At 34.0% G+C, this 19,262-nt stretch overlaps 1 pseudogene; it reads right to left on the bottom strand.

Moving 5' to 3' along the window:
* Window positions 1-2,139: 2,139 nt before the first annotated feature.
* Window positions 2,140-19,262, bottom strand: part of LOC113611074 (retinoic acid receptor RXR-gamma pseudogene) — a 50,209-nt pseudogene continuing 33,086 nt past the window's right edge.

Raw genomic sequence — 19,262 nt, 5'->3', positions numbered from 1 at the left:
TTTTTTTTTTTTTTTTTTTTTTTTTTTTTGTGGTACGTGGGCCTCTCACTGTTGTGGCTTCTACCGTTGCAGAGCACAGGCTCCGGACACGCAGGCTGAGTGGCCATGGTTCATGGGCCCAGCCGCTCCATGGCATGTGGGATCTTCCCAGACCGGGGCACGAACCCGTGGTCCCATGCATCGGCAGGTGGACTCTCAACCACTGCGCCACCAGGGAAGCCCTATTTATTATTTCTTTAATTCTATTTACTTTGCTTTTCTTTTTCTAATACCTTAATTTGGAACCATAGATAATTTATTCTAGATTATTTTTCTTTCCTAATATAAACATTTTAAGCTATGAGTGTCCCACCAAGTGTTTCTTTAGCTGATTCAAACAAATATTGATCAGCTGGATTTCAATTGTCATTCAGTTTAAACTATTTTCTAATTTCCTTTCTGATTTCATCTATGATACAGGAGTGTATTGTTTGACCCATGAATTATATAGATGTATTTTACTAAGTTCTAGATATTTGGGACACAGGTCTACATATCTTTTATTTTTTATTTTTTATTTTTTTTTGCGGTACGCGGGCCTCTCACTGTTGTGGCCTCTCCCATTGCGGAGCACAGGCTCCGGACGCGCAGGGTCAGCAGCCATGGCTCACGGGCCCAGCCGCTCCGCGGCATGTGGGATCTTCCCGGACCGGGGCACGAACCCGTGTCCCTTGCATCAGCAGGCGGACTCTCAACCACTGTGCCACCAGGGAAGCCCTACATATCTTATTTTAATTTGACTCTCTTTTGGTCAGAGAATAAAATCTTTATGTATTTTATCCTTTTAAATTTAGAGTATTATTTTATAGTCCAGTATATGGTCAATCTAAATAGCATTCTTTTCCATAGAAAAGAATGTGTGTTGAGTATACATTATATTGAATGTGATAATGTAATAAATAATATTTCTAGTGATGAATAGTGCTAAGATCTATATCTTTAATGATTTGTCTTGTTATTCTATCAGTTGTTGAGCGAAGGATGTTAATATCTCCTATGTTCGTTGAATTGTCTCTTTCTGCAATTCATTCAATTTTTGATTTGTATATTTTGAAGCTATTTTATTTGAGGTGCATATACATTTTGAATTATGTGCTGTTGAAGATTTCTAACTTTTATCATTATAAAATGTCCTACGTTATTTCTGGTAATATTCTTTGTCTTGAAGTCTGTTTTATCTGATGTTAAGACAGCTACTCCAATCTTATTAAGCTTACTGTTTGTATGGTAAGACATTCTATTTCCTTACTTTTAATCGACCTGTGACTTTATATTTAAAATCTTTTTTCTTGTAGGCCACATATCATGCAGTTCTACATTTTAATCTACCTCTGTCAGTCTCTGGTTCTTGGTGCTTAGACCACTAAAATTTAATGTAATTATTGTTATGGTTATATATAGTCTCATGTGGTTGATATAGTCTCATTTATTGCTTGTTTTCTGCTTCTCTCTTCTGATTTTTGGTGCTCTGTTTTACCTTTTACCCCTTCTTTTGGATCACTGTATTTTAAGGTATCTATTAGATTTTTGGCTATATCTCTTTGTATAACTTTTTCTTACTCTAGGAATTTAAATACACATATTCAAGTGTTCACAGTCGTCTCAGAATAATGTTGCACTACTTCAATAAAATATAGGATGTTTGCTGCCACTGAAGTCTCTTTATACCCCCATAAGCTTTATCTTATAGTTGTTAAATCTATTACATATGCTGAAAGTCCCATTGGACATTGTTATACTTTTTGCTGTCAATATGTGTTTATATTTTAAAGAAATTAAAACAAAAAATAGTCTAGTGTATTTAACTAGGTGTTTAGTATTTCTGGTCTTTCTTCATTCTTAAAGACCCAGGATTCCCTCTGGTATTATTTTCCCTCAGCCTAAAGACATTTCTTTAACATTTCTCATACAGTAAGTTTGCTAGTGCAAATGCTCTTACTTTTCATTCATTTCAGAATACCTTTTTTTATTCCCTTAATATCTTCATTTCCCTAATGTGCTCGACTTCTCCAAATTTTTTCTTCCCTCTACAATCTGATTATACTTGTTTACATTTATCATAAACAATTATGAGGTAGAGGAGGCTGTAACTGGTGAGGCTCAGGTGAACTGCAGCAGGATCTCCATCTCCATGAGGAAGGTGTCAATGGGCATGTTCCCCATGAGCTTGAAGAAGAGATGCTCCAGGCATTTCAAGCTGATGGAGTGCAGGACGGGGGGGGCACAGCAGCAGTTTTGCAAAGCTGCCTGGTTTTTCCAGATACTTCTGCTTGGTATAGGCCTCAAGAATAACATAAACTTCCACAGAACCTCTGGGAGCTTGGACAGACCCTTGGCATCTGGGTTAAACGCACAATGGCTTGCAGGATTCCCAGCTACAACTTATCCACCTGTTTCATTTTGAACACCAGCTCAGTCAGAACTCTGTCAAAGATGGAGCCAACCCCAGCATTATAGACACTGCTCAGGTGGATGTATAAGCCTATGGCCAGGAGGATGCCATCCTGCACAGAAACCAAGTGGAAAGAGGAGGTAATCAGTAATCCCTTCTACCCTGCCCAGAACAAAATGACCTGGTCCTCCAACTTGAGGTCAGAGAAGTAGGAAATGTGCCTGGTCCATTCAAAGAATGAAAAGCTGCTTATTAACTTTTTTTTTTTCTGACACAGGGCATTAATTGTGTCTTTAAAACATCATAAACAGGGCTTCCCTGGTGGCGCAGTGGTTGAGAGTCTGCCTGCCGATGCAAGGGACACGGGTTCGTGCCCCGGTCCGGGAAGATCCCACATGCTGCAGAGCAGCTGGGCCCGTGAGCCATGGCCGCTGAGCCTGCGTGTCCGGAGCCTGTGCTCCACAATGGGAGAGGCCACAACAGTGAGAGGCCCGCATACCGCAAAAAAAAAAAAAAAATATATATATATATCATAAACAGGAATCATCCAGCACCTTACTGTTTTTGTAGCTGGACAATTTAGGTCTTAATCATCAGCCTGCTGAACATCCTTTTTCAGCAACATAAATACTATGCAAAAATTTTCTGATATCCATGTTTTTAACTTGGGGTTTGCCGAATCAAAGCAGCTGAATCTGATACAAGTTTAATATCGTTTCCTTCAGGAATTAACATATTTTTCTGGTGCTTGAGATACTGAAGAAGCAATGCCTGGCCTCATCTGAACCCTGTGGATATATTTTTGCCCAAGAAATTTGAAATTTTAAAAAGAGGCCCGTTGTTTTGAATAACGATGCTGATGGGGAAGTGAGTATACACAGGCCTCATCGTGAAACAGAAGGCCAGTGTAATGCCTTTTGATCATGTTCTGTTCATGACTACAGAGAGTGCAAAAGGTAGCTAGTTCCTTTCTATTTCTCTACAATTTGTCAATGCAGAGTCTCTTTTTCTTTCCAAGGAGATTTTTTTGTATTTTATCCAAAGATTTAGTTGTAAGCCGAAGAGGCTTCAGTGATTTTATGCAGCCATATCATATGTGTAACTCTAAATAAACCATGTAAGAGTGATGTGGGAATGCAGTGATGAAAGTGTGGGTTTCAGGTATGGGAAAAGGCATGGGTTATTCAGTATGAAAATCCTTAGGAAAAAAATGAAACTTGTGACCCTAACTCACAGCATACATAGAAAATAATTCCACATTGGTCACTGATTTAAATTTAAATACTGTAAGCAATAAAAAAATTTAAATATAATATATGCTATCTTTATAGTCACAGGGTATAAGACACGATGCAAAAGTACAAACTGTAAATGAGAAAAAACAATAAATTAGACTACATTATAACAAACAGCTATCTAACGAGACTATATAAGCCATTGCTTCATTGAACAAGATAGGCGAAATTTACAAATAATATTGAACAAAAGAAACAAAACACTATAATTCTATTTATATAAAATTCCAAAACAGGCAAAAGTGATACAGTGTGTAAGAAGATAGGGAAGTGGTTACCATTCAAAGAAAATATTGACTTAAAGTGGGAATGAGTAGCTTCTTGGGTGCCAGTAAAGTTCTGTTTCTCCATCTGGGGATTGTTGTTATTTTTTTGTTTTTGTATTTGTATTGCTTTATTGTGTAAGTGTGAAAATCATCAAACTGGTCGCTTACTTGTTTCTTATATGAATATTATACTTTGAAAAATATTAAAATGAAAAGTAAGGGAATGACACACACAGTTTGGGAATAATAATTAAAATAAAATGAGGCATTTGTTGGTAATTTGGAGAAGCACAGAAGATGATGCAGTGTTATTAGCAAAGTTCCAATTAAGTTGGATTGTGGATTAAAAGATGTTCATTTTAGGGCTTCCCTGGTGGCGCAGTGGTTGAGTCCGCCTGCCGATGCAGGGGACTCAGGTTTGTGCCCCGGTCTGGGAGGATCCCACATGCCGCGGAGCGGCTGGGCCCATGAGCCGTGGCCGCTGAGCCTGCGCGTCTGGAGCCTGTGCTCCGCAATGGGAGAGGCCACAACAGTGAGAGGCCCACGTACCACAAAAAAAAAAGATGGTCATTTTATTGCTTATTTTTACCATGTAGATATATATGTACCAACTATTTGCACAACTATTACAAAATAATTAATAATCATATGGTTGCATAATAATGACATAAAAAAGAGAAAGAACCACATGATTGACACAGTGTGGAGTCTCAAAGTATTTGTGAAATAAATGATGAAATATAATTAATTCATTTCAATATGCTTGCATGATAATAAGTCATATATTATTACTGCATATTTTAATAAACATCCTGATACTATACTAAGTATTTTACAATGTTTTGTTTGCTGTTTAACACTAAATTCTGAACATCCGTTTGTTGTTGCTACAAATTGATACAGTCATATGGTGGGTCATATTTCATTTATTAATCTATCAAAGAGGAAGAGCACAAACAATGATGTGAAAAACTGAAAACCTTCTACAGTTGACCTTGAGCAACACTGGTCTGAAATGCGGGTCCACTTGCATGCAGATTTTTTTTTTCAATAAATATGTACCACGGGTCCTCAGCTGGTTGGTGTAGAGGGTTGGTGCCCCTAACCCCAGTATTGTTCAAGGGTCCACAGTATATAGATGCCTGTACTGTCCCATTCATGCAAATATGTTTGTGATATTCTAAAGATGAGAATGTGGCAAACTCTTTAAAATGTTTGTCTTTTAATAAATGATTTAAAATGATGTAGAAATTGAGTTCACATTCCATCAACAGCATATAAAGAGATTTGTTTCTCCATGCCAACAATAATTTTGTCTTTGCTTATCTTTGCCCATCCATATAAGATTGACAAAAATAATTAAGACTGTTGTTGGCATGGAGAAAAGAAAGTTCTTTTATGTGACTGTTGATGAAATATGAACATATATATTGGTATAGCGAAATATAAATAGATAGATGGGGAAGGTACTTTTTGAAATCTATTTTTAACTTCTTTATTAGTGAGGTTGATCATTTGTTGTATAATTCACTTCATTTTTTACTCTATTTGGGATGTTCCTTTTACTGATTTATTACTGTTTATTTTATAATAAAAAGAATGTGCATATTATCTCTTTTAACCATAGAACTAGATTTTGAATTTATCTTCCATAATTTTTTGTGATGATTTTATTTCAACATAAGGCTCTGTTGGAATTTGTGTCACTTTTCCACAATGAATATTCACTCATAATTTATTTAGTAGCTGCCTTTTTTGTTTAAAATTCTGAGTCAGCCAGAATTATTTCTGATATAGAGACAGAGAAATCCAGCTTCATTTTATTCTTCAAATAGCTACCCAGCTAAAATTAGGTATTTATTAGACCTTAATTTAATTTTCACTAATTTCAAAGGTTTGCCATATATGAAATGTATATATTTTATATTCAAAATCTTCATTTTAAGATATGCATGAATATGCAATTCTTATTTACTTTGTAGTCATAGCAAAGTTTAACCCATTTAAGGTAAAAAAATTGAGCCTATTTTGAAAAGTATATAGTTGTATATCATTGGATTCAATACATTCTTCCATTTCTCCACCCTAAATCCTCCTGCACTTTGAAAATCTTCACTTGTGCATAAATAGTTTTGGTAACAACACACAAACATCTAATGTTGGAAAGGGAACAACAGATTTATAATAAATTTTGTAGATGCTCAGGAAACATAATTTTTTTAGCCTTATTTTTTGATTTACTTTTTATATATAATATATCTATGGAGGTAACTCTGCAGTAACACAAATATAGGATCTTTATTCTCACATATGCTTTTTCATCTGATACCTGAAAACAGTCTTGAATTCATTTCAGGGAATGTTTAAGCAAATCTAGCCAACGACACATATTCACAAACGTAAAAATCAGCTTGAAATCTTGTGTTCTTGCCATGTAAAAATTATTATTTTCTTCTCCTTTGCATGATAGTCAGTTTGTAACAAACTTGTATATTAGGAAACAGGGAAAGTACTGAAGATTATAAAGTATGTATCAGTAAATGGGTTGAAAATGTTTTTTGATTGAACCTTTCTTTATAAATATGATTTGGGATTTCAGTAAGGGCATATTGCAAATGCCACCCAGTACATGCAGTAAATGTTACCTTCTATCACAGAAGACAGGCTCCAAATGTGATTTGAGTAAAAAGGAACCATGAGGGAATAGCTTGTAAATGACACTTTCGCTTTTCAGTCTTGATTGATTTCAATACTGAATTTGAGAATATAGCTGCAGTTGTAAATAAAGTTTACTCCTACTTTTATATAACTGTTAAGTGTTTTCTTTAACATTCAGGAAATTATTGCTTCTTCCACTAAAGTCTGTATTTCACTTTTGTACTGTAATAGATTTTAAAACTTTGGATAAGCAGCCTTGAAATCCTGACTGTTCCTGTGAGCATTCCTTGTATTTCCATAAAATTAACTTTGCAATGAAACTTCTTCAAGAATCCTTTAGCAGGAGATTCTCCCACCTTTTCTGGATCTATGTGCTCTTAATACTGTTGCTCACTGCCCTTGCCATCAAAGATACGGAGATAGGAAAATCCTTTAAAGTTTTATTTTGCATTTGTTCCTCTGCTCCATTATTGAGTCTTTGTATTGACAAAGGATCATATCTACAAAATCTATGCAATAATAAAGTTTTAAAATGACAATTCATATAAAAAATGGTGATTCAGTGAAAAACAAACCAAATTATTCTAAGCCATATTCTTTATACCCAGCATAAAATCAGATCTATCTCCACAGATCATCCTCATTTATGATTTTTCTCATTCACATTCTGCTATCACAGCACTCAGTTAGAGAAAACAAATTGTGATTATTATTTTTTAAATTCCACTAAGAGTTAGGATAACTTAGAAACTTTGGATTACTCTTTTAGTAATAAAGCAATGACCTGGGCCATCCTTAGGTAATTAAATTAAGATCAACATCTTGAGAGTCACATAATACAAGGTTCTGTACAACAGATGGCTTGGTAGTGTCCTAGGGATACCACTCAAGGGACATAATCAGGTAGCTTAATATGCATGTCTCAGAAAAATCTTTAAGCATCTTATTCATATAATCAACCACCATAATCCTACTTTTAATAATTGGTTGCTGTTGCTTAGGGGTTGCTTTCAGCCCCTTGAGGCTGCTCTATGCTCCATGAACATGGCCCTTTCCATCTTTAAAACCAGCAAAGATGTCTGAAATCTTTTTTTTTTTTCCTTTGAATATCTTTGACTTCCCATTCTGCTACTAGCTAGAGAAGTATCTCTGCTTTTAAAGGGTTCATATAATTAGATTAGACCCACTAGGATAATTTCCATTTTGATTATCTCAAAGTCAACTGATTAGAAACCTTCATTACATCTGCAAAATCCATTTTACTCTGTAATGACATAATCATGGGCAAGATATCTCTATACTTATGGTCATGGGGATTAAAGAGAAAAATATTGAGGGACAATTTTAGAGTTTGCCAACCACAGGAGTTGATCTTCCATCCCCTACTTGGCATAAAGAGGCAATGCTCTAATTATACTACTAGGGTAATGTCAGTGTACCTAAACAGGGAGTAGGTCTTCAATCCTCTATACAGAAGAAGGAATTAGGCAATACTCTAATTCACCTACTTTGGAAATTTCATGAAGGTCCAGCAGGGAGCTGAGCCACCAATCACAGTCAGCAGCAATAATACCTAACAATGTGGTAGAAGGTGGGTTAGTTAGCACTCAACTTACCATGTCTCAGTACCAGCAAGACCTAATGAGGAGCTGAGCCTTCACTCCCATCCAGCAGCAACAAGACTGAATGAGGCTGTGTGAGGCAAGGTTACTCAGTACTCTGATCTCCCCCACCCTACCTTGGTGTCAACAAGAACCAACGAGGAGCTGAACCTTCACCCTCATCTAACTCCAATGTATCCTAAACAGGACAACTGCCTACTAAAAAGGATTATATGGATTCCAGAGTCTCACAACGTAATATCCAAAATAGTCACATGACAATAAAAAAATCTCTTTTGCAAATAATTTCTCTTTTACAAATAAACAACTTGTATAAAGTACAATCGAGAGACATCAACATTGAGATTACTGAGAAACTGTAGTCACCAGACAAGGATTTTAAAGTAGTGATCATTAAAATGCTTCAATGAGCAATTATGAGCAGTCATGAAACAAGTGAAAAAATAGAAAATCTTGTCAAAGGAATTGAGAATATAAAAAAGAAACAAAAAGAAATCATAGATCTGAAAAATATAGTAACCAAAGGGGGTTGGGGGAGAACATCTCAATGGATAGGCTCAATAGCAGAATGAGATGATGGAAAAAAGAATCAGTGAACTCAAAGATTTACCCAATCTGAATAATCTGAAAAAGAGAGAGAATACAGACTTAAAAAGAAAAAAAAAAAAAAAAAAAAGAATAGAGCCACAAGGACCTGCAGACAAATACAGGACTCTGTCTAGCACTGAAATCCTAGAGAGGAGAAAGAGAATGTGAAGTTCATACAAAAACTTGGGTGGATCTCAAGGGCGTTTGCTGAGTGAATAAAAAGCGAGTTTCAAAAGATTAGATGTTGTATCATTCCATTTATTTGACATTTCTGGATAGCAAAATTATAGAGATAGACAATAGATTTGTGGTTTACAGAGAGGTTAGGGATGGAGATGAGAGAACGTTTGGGCGAGGCTATGAAGGGTTAGTCTGATGGACCTTGTGGTACTGTAACAGCTCTGTATCTTGAGTGTGGTGGTAGTTACATGAATCCATACATGTGATAAAAATGCATAGCACTACATATCACACACATACACACACACACACACACACACACACACACACACAAATGAATTCTGTGTAGCATATACCAATGTCAATCTCCTGGTTTTGATCCTATACTATGATTACTCATGATGTTACCACTGGGGAAATGTGGCTGAAGCATGCGTAATCTCCGTGTGTGTGTGTGTGTGTTTGCAATTTCCTATGAATCTATACTCACCTCAGAATAAAAAATTTTAAAAATTGTTGAATACTCTTTCAGATAATTTGGTCTACTCTCTATACCTCAGTTTACCTGTCCTTTCAAATATTTTCATTTGGTCAAAATTATTTATCAGGACTTTGTCCTAATAAACATCCTGAGAACCTATGTTGGCTCTTTTCCTTAGACAGCTAACAATAAAATATCCTACTTTTGTCATTTTCATCCCATGACTAAATTTTTTGTGTTTTCTTTCTACTTAATGAATAGGCTTATAATAACTAGATAAAAAATGATGGTTTGAAAATACACTTCAGATGCCTGAGTCTACCTGTATAACTAGCTAACTGGGACACTAGATCTCTGGCGAATCAACATGGTCTACTGCAATTGCCCCTAGATTTGAATAGACCATTTGGAATTTCTAGAATTGCCTCTTTATCCTATTCTTCCTTTTTTAACTATAAAATAGTGATGCTTTCCTTAAAAATTTTGTAGGAAGTTACTATTAAAATGTCGAATGAAATTTTAAAAGTCTGAATGTAGTTTTCATAGCATGCTATAACAATTATAATACGGAGGAACAAATACTACATTATAAAATATCTGCAGATTCTCATACCAAAGGAAATTTAAAAGAGGAATATACATCAAAGGAAAAGTAATTATGATAATTTAAAAGAGAGGTTCAACCCAGTAACATAGAATATAGATTTAAGTTAAAAATCTGTAGTTTCAGGATAAAATAAATGGCATACATAGACATGTTTAAGCAACTTTATAATCTAATAATAAAAATGTTCAATTAGTGAACTTGGTCAATCCCTAAGTTTTAAATACTGACTTAAAAAATACATTGTGTTTAGAAGAAAAATCTTTTAACATTTTGTATTTCATGCCTAAGGTAATTTGGCAGATCTTTTCTCTCAAGTTAATATCTCAAGTAAAGTGGACCAACACAACACAAATAGAAGTAAATATACTCAGGAATGTTAAAATTCTTGGAGAGGTTTAAACATTTCCCCAGTAAATCACCAAAGAAAAGTTAAAGGTTTATAACGCATTCTGTTGTATGTATTTGATGACTGTATTTAAGCTTGTTTTGGGGTGAACATAGTGGTGTCCTCAAGTTGTATTAATGAGAAAATTGCAACCTACAAAAGATCAATGCTTCAATACCATTTGACCTGAAACAAAGGCAGGGAAACAGTATAGGGGAATAAAAATTTCTTTATATAGCTATCAACAAACTATTCAATTAGAAAAATCAAAAAATGGAAGTTAACCATAAATTACTACAGTGAAGAATAATTAATTAACTTTTTTCATTTTCTGGTCAGATTATATACATAAAAGAATAACTTTTTAATTTGTGTCCTATAAGAATATCATTTAGATTTGGAGGATATTTCATTATTAGTCTTTCCATAGTTATGATGAGTCATAATTACCAATAACTTACTAATTAAATATCAAAAATAGATTATTTTTTAAATGATGTATGTTATTTATACTGTATTGTGATACCTAAAATCTACCTTTCCAGATTACAGACTCTTGGTTCTGATTGACTAAATTAGATCTTATACTTTAGTGAGTTTATAAATTCAAGCATCACCTGAACAAATGCTCTGAAAAAGCACAGAAAGAAAACACCTGTGAGAGAAGGCTGTAAGGACAAAGCAGGAAAAAACTCAAATAAACTGTCAGCATCTAGAAAAAATTGTTCAGTGTTGACAAGCAGGTCAATGGTGAATACTCACCTTTTGCCTTTTGAACTTAAAAATATATATAGTCAGCAAGTTGGCAGTTCTCAGTTACTATGTAATTCAATGAGAAACCAGAAGAAATGCAGATTCTTCTCTGTTACACTGTGTTTTACAATTTCAGAAAATCTTGGGACACTTGAGCCTGACCTTCATACTCTCATTGTTATTGGACAAAAAAAAAAAGAAAAAGGAAAAATTTTTGTTTGATTCTTAAAATAATTAATAATTTTACAGTAATTTAGCAGGGGTAAGAGGGTAAGAGGGGTAAGAGATTCGGCTTATTTTATTCAGATACAGCATCATTTTTCTCTACACAAAAATGTCTACTACCTTGTAACTTATTAGACCTATTAACCAAATATTCAACATAAACAGAAAAGCCCCCAAAATTGCCAGCTGCAATTTGTAATCAAAACAGTCTAGAAAATCCATACTCTATGCTGAAATCTGTACATATCTTTATTGTCTAAGATAAAAATCTCAGCAGAAAGGCAGGGTAGGCTGAGATGGAAAGTTCTATAGCTATGCTGTGTGATATGGTAGACATGAATTATTGAACAATTGAAATATCTCTAGTCCAAAATGAGCTGTGCTTAGGTGGAAATATGTACTAGATTTTGAAGACAGTATGGAAAGAAAAATATATAAATCTCATTCATAAGTTTACAGTAATTAAATGTTGAAATGATAATAGTTTGAACATATCAAGTTAAATAAAATATATTATTAAAATCCATTTCACTTTTTATCAAGCAACTAGAAAAATTTAAACTATATATGTGGCTTTTATTTGTGGCTCATATTATGTTTCTAATAGTCTGGGTTACTCTGTAGAATACCCATAGTTCTTTCACAGTTCTTTTATTTACAGTTCCTTTGCTATAGTAAAAATCTATCTAAGTTCAGCAATGAGAGGTCTGATCATCAGGGTGGGGCTTCCAATTGACCAGGTAGTTACTTTTCTCCCAACTAGCTTATGCTAATGGCATCTTCCCAATCACCATAACTCTGGAAAGAATAAGGCAGAATGTATAAGTTTCTATATTCCATTTTTGCTCTTCTATAAAGCTTTAATCTAACTTTGCCTGTTTATTCATCTGTGTTTGCCACTGTGAATTCCCAAGGATGAAACACTTCTGTCTTTGCATTTCCAAGAGGTGAGATTGCACTTACATATAACAGACGTGAAATAAATACATGTTGAATGAATGTCCCCAAATCCCATTCCCTATTTTATTTGGAATGTTATATATTTATTTCCTTATTGCCTCCCTTCACTAGAAAGTATGTTCTCTAAAGGCAAGGACTTGGTTTACTTTAATAACTGCTACTATATATCTCTATAGTTTAGAATAGTGCCTGACACAAAATGATGTTCAAAAGTGTCTGTTGAATGAATGAAACTATCAATAGATCTGTTGAGAAGGACCGGGGACAGTGATGAGTCAGTTTTAGCTATCAAGGCAAACACCTTCCCCCCACCCCACCCTTTTCTTCCCATAATGAGATTTTACTTCCCAAATCATCATAGTTAAGAAGATAGCCCTCCAACTTTTCCTTCTTGATAAGTTGGTGTTTTTTTCTTTTTTTTTCAGATGGAAAAAGCTGTAGCTAATATTTTTCCGATAAAATAATAAAAAGCTTTTTTCCAATGGCAGTTGAAATTATTTTACCAATAATTAAACTGTCCAAATGAATGGCATACAAATAGCAGACCCATGGAAGAAGATGATGGATTATTTAAGGGAAGGAACTTCTGTCCGAGTGAGTTCTTACAACTAGTAGTACTGTAGCATGCACCTTTCTGTACAAACATTTCTTATTTGTTGCCACTTAGCTGGTAACAGTGCAGTATTGTGGAGAGAGAACCTACTCTTAGGTCTGGCACTAATTAGCTTGTGAACTTGAGCAAGTTATTTCACCAATACACATCTCTGGTTTCTTATATGAAAAATTATTAGGACAGAATAAAAGGTCCCTAAAGTTAATTTTTAGACTAAATGTCCATGGTAAAACAAAATTTAAAAAACAGAACAAAGAATAGTACTACTTTTTTTTTTTTTACCACATATGTTTAAGTTATTTAAGGGTTTTCATGGATATTTTAGTTAACAATAAGTTATAGAGTGTCTCAGATTGGGTCTTTGGTGAATTCTACCAAACATTTAAGGAAGAAATTATACCAATTCTCTACAATCTCAGAGAACAGAAGCAGAAGACACAATCCCTAACTAATTTAATGAGGCCAACAGTACCCTAATACCAAAGCCAGACAAAAATATTACAAAAATAGAACACTAGACTCATGAAATATAGCTGCAAAAATTTTCAACAAAATATTAGCAAATCAAAATCAACAATGTATATAAAAAAAGTATACCTCATGACTAACTGGGATTTATCCCAGGTATGAAAGTCTAGTTCAACAGTTGAAAATAAATTAATATAATACATCACATCAATAGAATACAGAAGAAAAATCACATGACCATATCAATAGATTCAGAAAAAGCATTTGACAAAAGCAAACACCTACTCATGATAAAAACTCTCAGTAAAATAGGGATAGAGAAGAATTCCTCAACTTGATAAAGAATATCTATAAAAAACCTATAGATAACATAGTACTTAATGGTGAGAAACTCAGTTTTCCCACTAAGATCAGGTTCAAGGCAAGGATATCCCCTCTCACCATTCCTTTAAATATAATATTGGAAGTTCTAGATAATGTAATAAGATAAGAAAAGGAAATAAGATACAGATTGGGAAAAAAGAAATAAAAACTGTCTTTGTTTGCAAATGACATTACTATTTATGTAAAAAATCTGAAGAATCAACAAAAACAACAACAACAAACTCCTGAAATAAGCAATTATAGCAAGGTTTCAGGATACAAAATTAATATACAAAAGTCAACCACTTTCCTATATAGCAGCAATAAACAAGTGGAATTTGAAATTAAAGACATAATATTATCGACATTACCCCGAAAAAGATGAAATGTTAAAGTATAAGTCTAATAAAAGATGTACAAGATGTATATAAGGAAAACAACAAAGCTTTGATGAATGAAATCAAAGAAGAACTGAATAAATAGATATTCCATGTTCATAGATAGGAAGATTCAATATTGTCAAGAGGTTAGTTCTTCCCAAAATGATTAATAGATTCAATGTAATCCCAACCAAAATATCAGCTAATTATTTTGTGGCTATTGATGGGCTGATTCCAAAGTCTGTATGAAGAGACAAAAGACCCAGAATAGCTAACACGATATTGGAGGAAAAGAACAAGGTTGGAAAACTGACACTATCTAATGTCAAGGCTTATTTTAATGACACAGTAACCAAGACAGTGTGGTACTGGCCAAAAACAGACAAATAGATCAATGAAACAGAATAGGAAAAACAAACAGATCCACATAAATACATTCAACTGATCTCTGACAAAGGAGCAAAGGCAGTACAATGGAGGAAAGATAGTCTTTTCAACAAATGGTGCTGGAACAACTGGACATCCACATGCAAAAAATAATTTTTTAAATCTGCAGACAGACCTCACACCCTTCACAAAAATGAACTCAAAATGGATCACAGACCTAAATAAATGTAAAACACAAAACTATAAACTCAAAAAAAAAAAAAAGGAGGAAACCTATATGACCTTGTGTTGATGGCTTTTTAGAGACAACAAAAAATGCACAATCCATGAAAGAAATAATTGATAAACTGGACTTCATTAAATTAAAAAGTTTTGCTCTTCCAAAGACAATGCCAAAAGAATAGGAAGACAAGTCACAGACTGGGAAATATTCACAAAGACCCATCTGAAAAAGGAATATTTTCCAAAATATACAAAGAACTCTTAAAAATCAACAATAAGAAGAAAATTATCCAATTAGAAAACAGGCCAAAGATCTTAAACAGATGTTTCACCAAAGATATACAGATGGCAAATATGCATATGAAAAGATGTTTCACATCATTTCTCATCAGGAAAATGCTAACTAAAACAACAAAATGACATTACATACTTATTAGAATGGCCAAAATATAGAACACTGACAACACTAAATTCTGGACAGGACATGAATTAACAGTAACTCTCATTTATTGCTGGTAGGAAAGCAAAATTGCAGAGCCAGTTTGATGGTTTCTTATGAAACTAAATACACTTTTGCCATATGATCCAGCAATTAAACTCGTTGGTATTTACCTGAAGGAGTTGAAAATGTATGTCCACACAAAAACCTGCACACAGATATTTATAGCAGCTTTATTCATAATTGCCAAAACTTAGAAGCAACAAAGATATTTTTGGTAGAGGATGGATAAACCGTGGTACATTCAGACTATGGAATATCATTCAGTGGTAAAGAGAAATGAGCTATCAAGCCATGAAAAGTCATGGAGGAACCTTAAATGCATATTACTAAACAAAAGAAGCCAATCTCAGAAGTCATTATCATGTCATGATTCCAACTACATGACATTCTGGAAAAGGTAAAATCATATGACAGTGAAAAAAAAAAATCAGTAGTTTCTAGGGGCTGGGGGTGGGTAGAGGGATGACTAGACAGAGCACAAGGAATTTTTAGGGTGGTCAAACTATCCTGTATGATACTATAATGTTGGGTACAGTTATTATATATTTGTCCAAACCCATAGAATATACGACACCAAGAGTGGACTTTATTGTAAACTTTTAGTGATTAGATGTGTGAATGTAGGTTCATCAATTATAACAAATGTGCCACTCTGGTGGGGGATATTGCCAATTGGGGAAGCTATGCATATAAGGGGTAGGGAGCATATGGAAAAATCTCTGTACCTTCCCCTCAATCTTGCTTTGAACTTAAAACTGCACTAAAAAAACAATATATTTTTTTTAAGTGTGGCAGTTATCTATTTTGAATATGTAAAGACTTCTTTTACTAACTTCAAACACCTAGTGCTGAGAAACCTTGTTGATTAAAACTCTCAGCTGTGAGAAACGTAACTGTTTGAAATTAAATCAGTGAAAATAGAACATTCTGTCTTTGCTTAAAGGATCTGATCTATTTTGGGTCACAATTGAAGTAGCTTTAATTTCCATCCTCAGTTCTTCAAATAAGAGGATTTTTTGGGGGGTTCACTCTTGTTTTTTGTTTTCACAGCATTCCTCATTTACCCTAGCTTTGTGGTTTCTGAAGAAACACAACCCAAGGTCATCTTCTTAGTGTGACTAGTAATCAGACTATAGCATTTCTAACGGAAACTAAAAGAAAGTTTTCAACTAGACATGGCCAAGGACACATAATTTGAGAAATTATGGCTTCCTTACCAATGATTTCCTTAGCCCTGCTTTGTTTCTCCTGCCTCCTGAATAGGACTGCTGTGACAAACATCTAGCAATGTTTCATGCTTCTCTAAATTGCTCCTTAGAAACAGTCATTAGGCAGAAATGCAAGCCGTATTAAAAGTCCTTTCCCATTCCCTTTTAGTTATCTGCCCCAGTGTTACTCATGGACAGTGTTTGCCAATACTGCAGAAAATTAAATAAACCAAATTTGTTTTATTGCTGGTGTATTCCTGGTGGTATTTATCAGACAGGTTTTCTCAATAGGAAAATGTATAACTTAAAACAGGTCAGTAGACATTTGCTGATTGCTTCTTCAGGTCCAATTCTTTTTTCTCCATCAACATTTTTTGTTCTTCCCATTCTTAGCTACATGGCTTGAGTAGAACTGATGGCCTAAAACAAACCTCTCTGGCCACTGAAAGATGATTCAAATAAATGGAAACAAGTAATCTCCAAGACTTCAAGATATAGCAAAAGATACACACTACTTTCTCTTGGATTGGAAACTGTAAAAATGTGTGGTCTGAATATGCTGTAGTGATTTTACTATCCTAACAGTAGAATCTGGAGCTCTGGTATGGAAACTGACATCATTAAAGCATTCCGGAGAGACAGAGACATGAAGTCCTAGGGGAGACTGGATCCAGTGTTGCCTGCCTCTAACTTTTCAGATAAGTAAGCCAATAAAATCCTTTCTTTATTTAAGCTACACTGAGGTTTGTTTGTTTGTTTTTAACTGAACTTAAAAATCTCCTGTTATAAATGAATCTCACCTAAAGATATAGACAATATAGTGAAAGTTCAAAGGAGATACCAACTTTGCTGACTCCACATGCACCATGGCAGAGTAAGATCAATTAGAGACTAGTTTGTTCCCACTACCCTTGACCCACCCACATGGCAAAGAAAAGACATGGTAGCTCAGGAGTTGTGTGTTTGACAGTGTTCCTTAATAACAGCAAAGTCAGATTTTGTGCTCTTCATGAAGCTGGTCTCTGATTGAGAATAAAATTAAAAATGTCAACCTTGATGGTATTAAAAGCCATGAGATTGTTTACTTACTTTGGAAAAGAGAAAATAGAATAGAGTCCTAATTATTGTTTTTCAGTGTTGAGATACTCTAAATGGTAAGAGCAACCACTAACTATTCTCTACCTTCAAAGATAAAAACATTTTTAAGTTTTGTAAATTCTATTTTTGAAAATGAGAAAAATGAGCCTCGGAGACATAAATGGTCATTCATAGCCTGTGTCTCCTGAAACAAGAACTAATAGTGAAAATAATAACTAAATTTTATTGTTTCATTAGTCTGTTTTAGAATGTACCTAGTTTATTCCACTTCATGAAGTATTATAGTTATAATCATTTTGATTGTATAGATGAGACACTGAGGTGTAGAGAGCAACTTGTCCAATATTACACAATAGTACTTATAAAAGACAAACCTGGGATTTGAAACCTTGTCTCTCACCCTCCAGGGAACACATACCTCCTAACTACTAGTTATGTTTCATCACTAGGATCCAAATGCTTTGATTCTTGCTTAGTATCTCTAAACAGATGGGATCATACATCTCTAAAGATGGGATCAAAGTATCAGTTTGCTTCTCAAGGAAATTATGCATAAAAATCAATAGAAACATATATTTGTCAGATGATTAATTCTATAAATGTTATTTTGTTAGTTACATCCTGTCTTTTTCTATTTGTATGTGTGTGTGAAGGGCCTGGGAGTCCTTTATTCAATAACAAATAGCAACTATTTACTCTCTTTAAGCACTAATATTTGCGCTGATAATACAGCTTCTCACAGAACTGACACTTTAGTGGGAAAAAGATACTAAGCAAGTAAAATAACAAATATATAATGTTAGAAGCTATTTTTAAAATGCAGTATGGGTAAGAGAACAGAGTAATGTTATTTTGTTACAATAATGAGAGGAGAGAATCTGAAAATGTAAAAAACAAGGAAAGACAAGTGAAGCAACTGAGAAAGTCATTTAAAAATCTGGAAGAAGAGCTCTTCAATTTAAGAGAATAAGAAAAAGACCTTTAGGTGAGAATAAGTTCACAATTTGAAGGAACAGCATAATTCCTAGTGGCTGAAGACAAGGAAGCAACTAGGTAGAGACACGAGATGAACTTGGAAAGTTGGTAATTTCATCTGCATTATGAGGACTCAGATCATGCATGGTTTTGTGGGACATGTTAATGTATTTAGATTTTTTTCAAAGTTTTGTGGAAAGGGAGTAGCGTTTCAGTTAAATGTGCCACACAACATTTTAAATCAACTATACGCCAATATTTTTTTTTAAAAAACCTGAAAAAAATAAAGTAGTAACATGTAGACAATGAAAAATTGTGCCAATAAATTTCAAGTTTAATAACCAATTTCTAAAATGAGTTGGCACTATAATTATTTCAATAGAATATCTGATCTTGAGTGTAAAAAATGTAAATGTTAAAATGTTTTCTTAAAGCATATTTGCCATTTTCTAATATACTATAACTTTACTTCTTTAAGCCTTGTTCTATTATCACATTAGTTCTTAGTTCTAAAAAAAGTTTAAATGTTATAACCTTTCTTACTTAAAAAAGCCAGAACCAAAACTAAAATATTTTTAGAAAATCACAGAAAGTT

This window comes from Aethalodelphis obliquidens, unplaced genomic scaffold, assembly GCF_003676395.1.
Source record: "Aethalodelphis obliquidens isolate GAN/ISIS:26980383/991018 unplaced genomic scaffold, ASM367639v1 scaffold67, whole genome shotgun sequence".
NCBI lineage: Eukaryota > Metazoa > Chordata > Mammalia > Artiodactyla > Delphinidae > Aethalodelphis > Aethalodelphis obliquidens.
The sequence above is the reverse complement of the archived record's forward strand: the minus strand, read 5'-3'. Positions and strand labels throughout refer to the sequence as shown.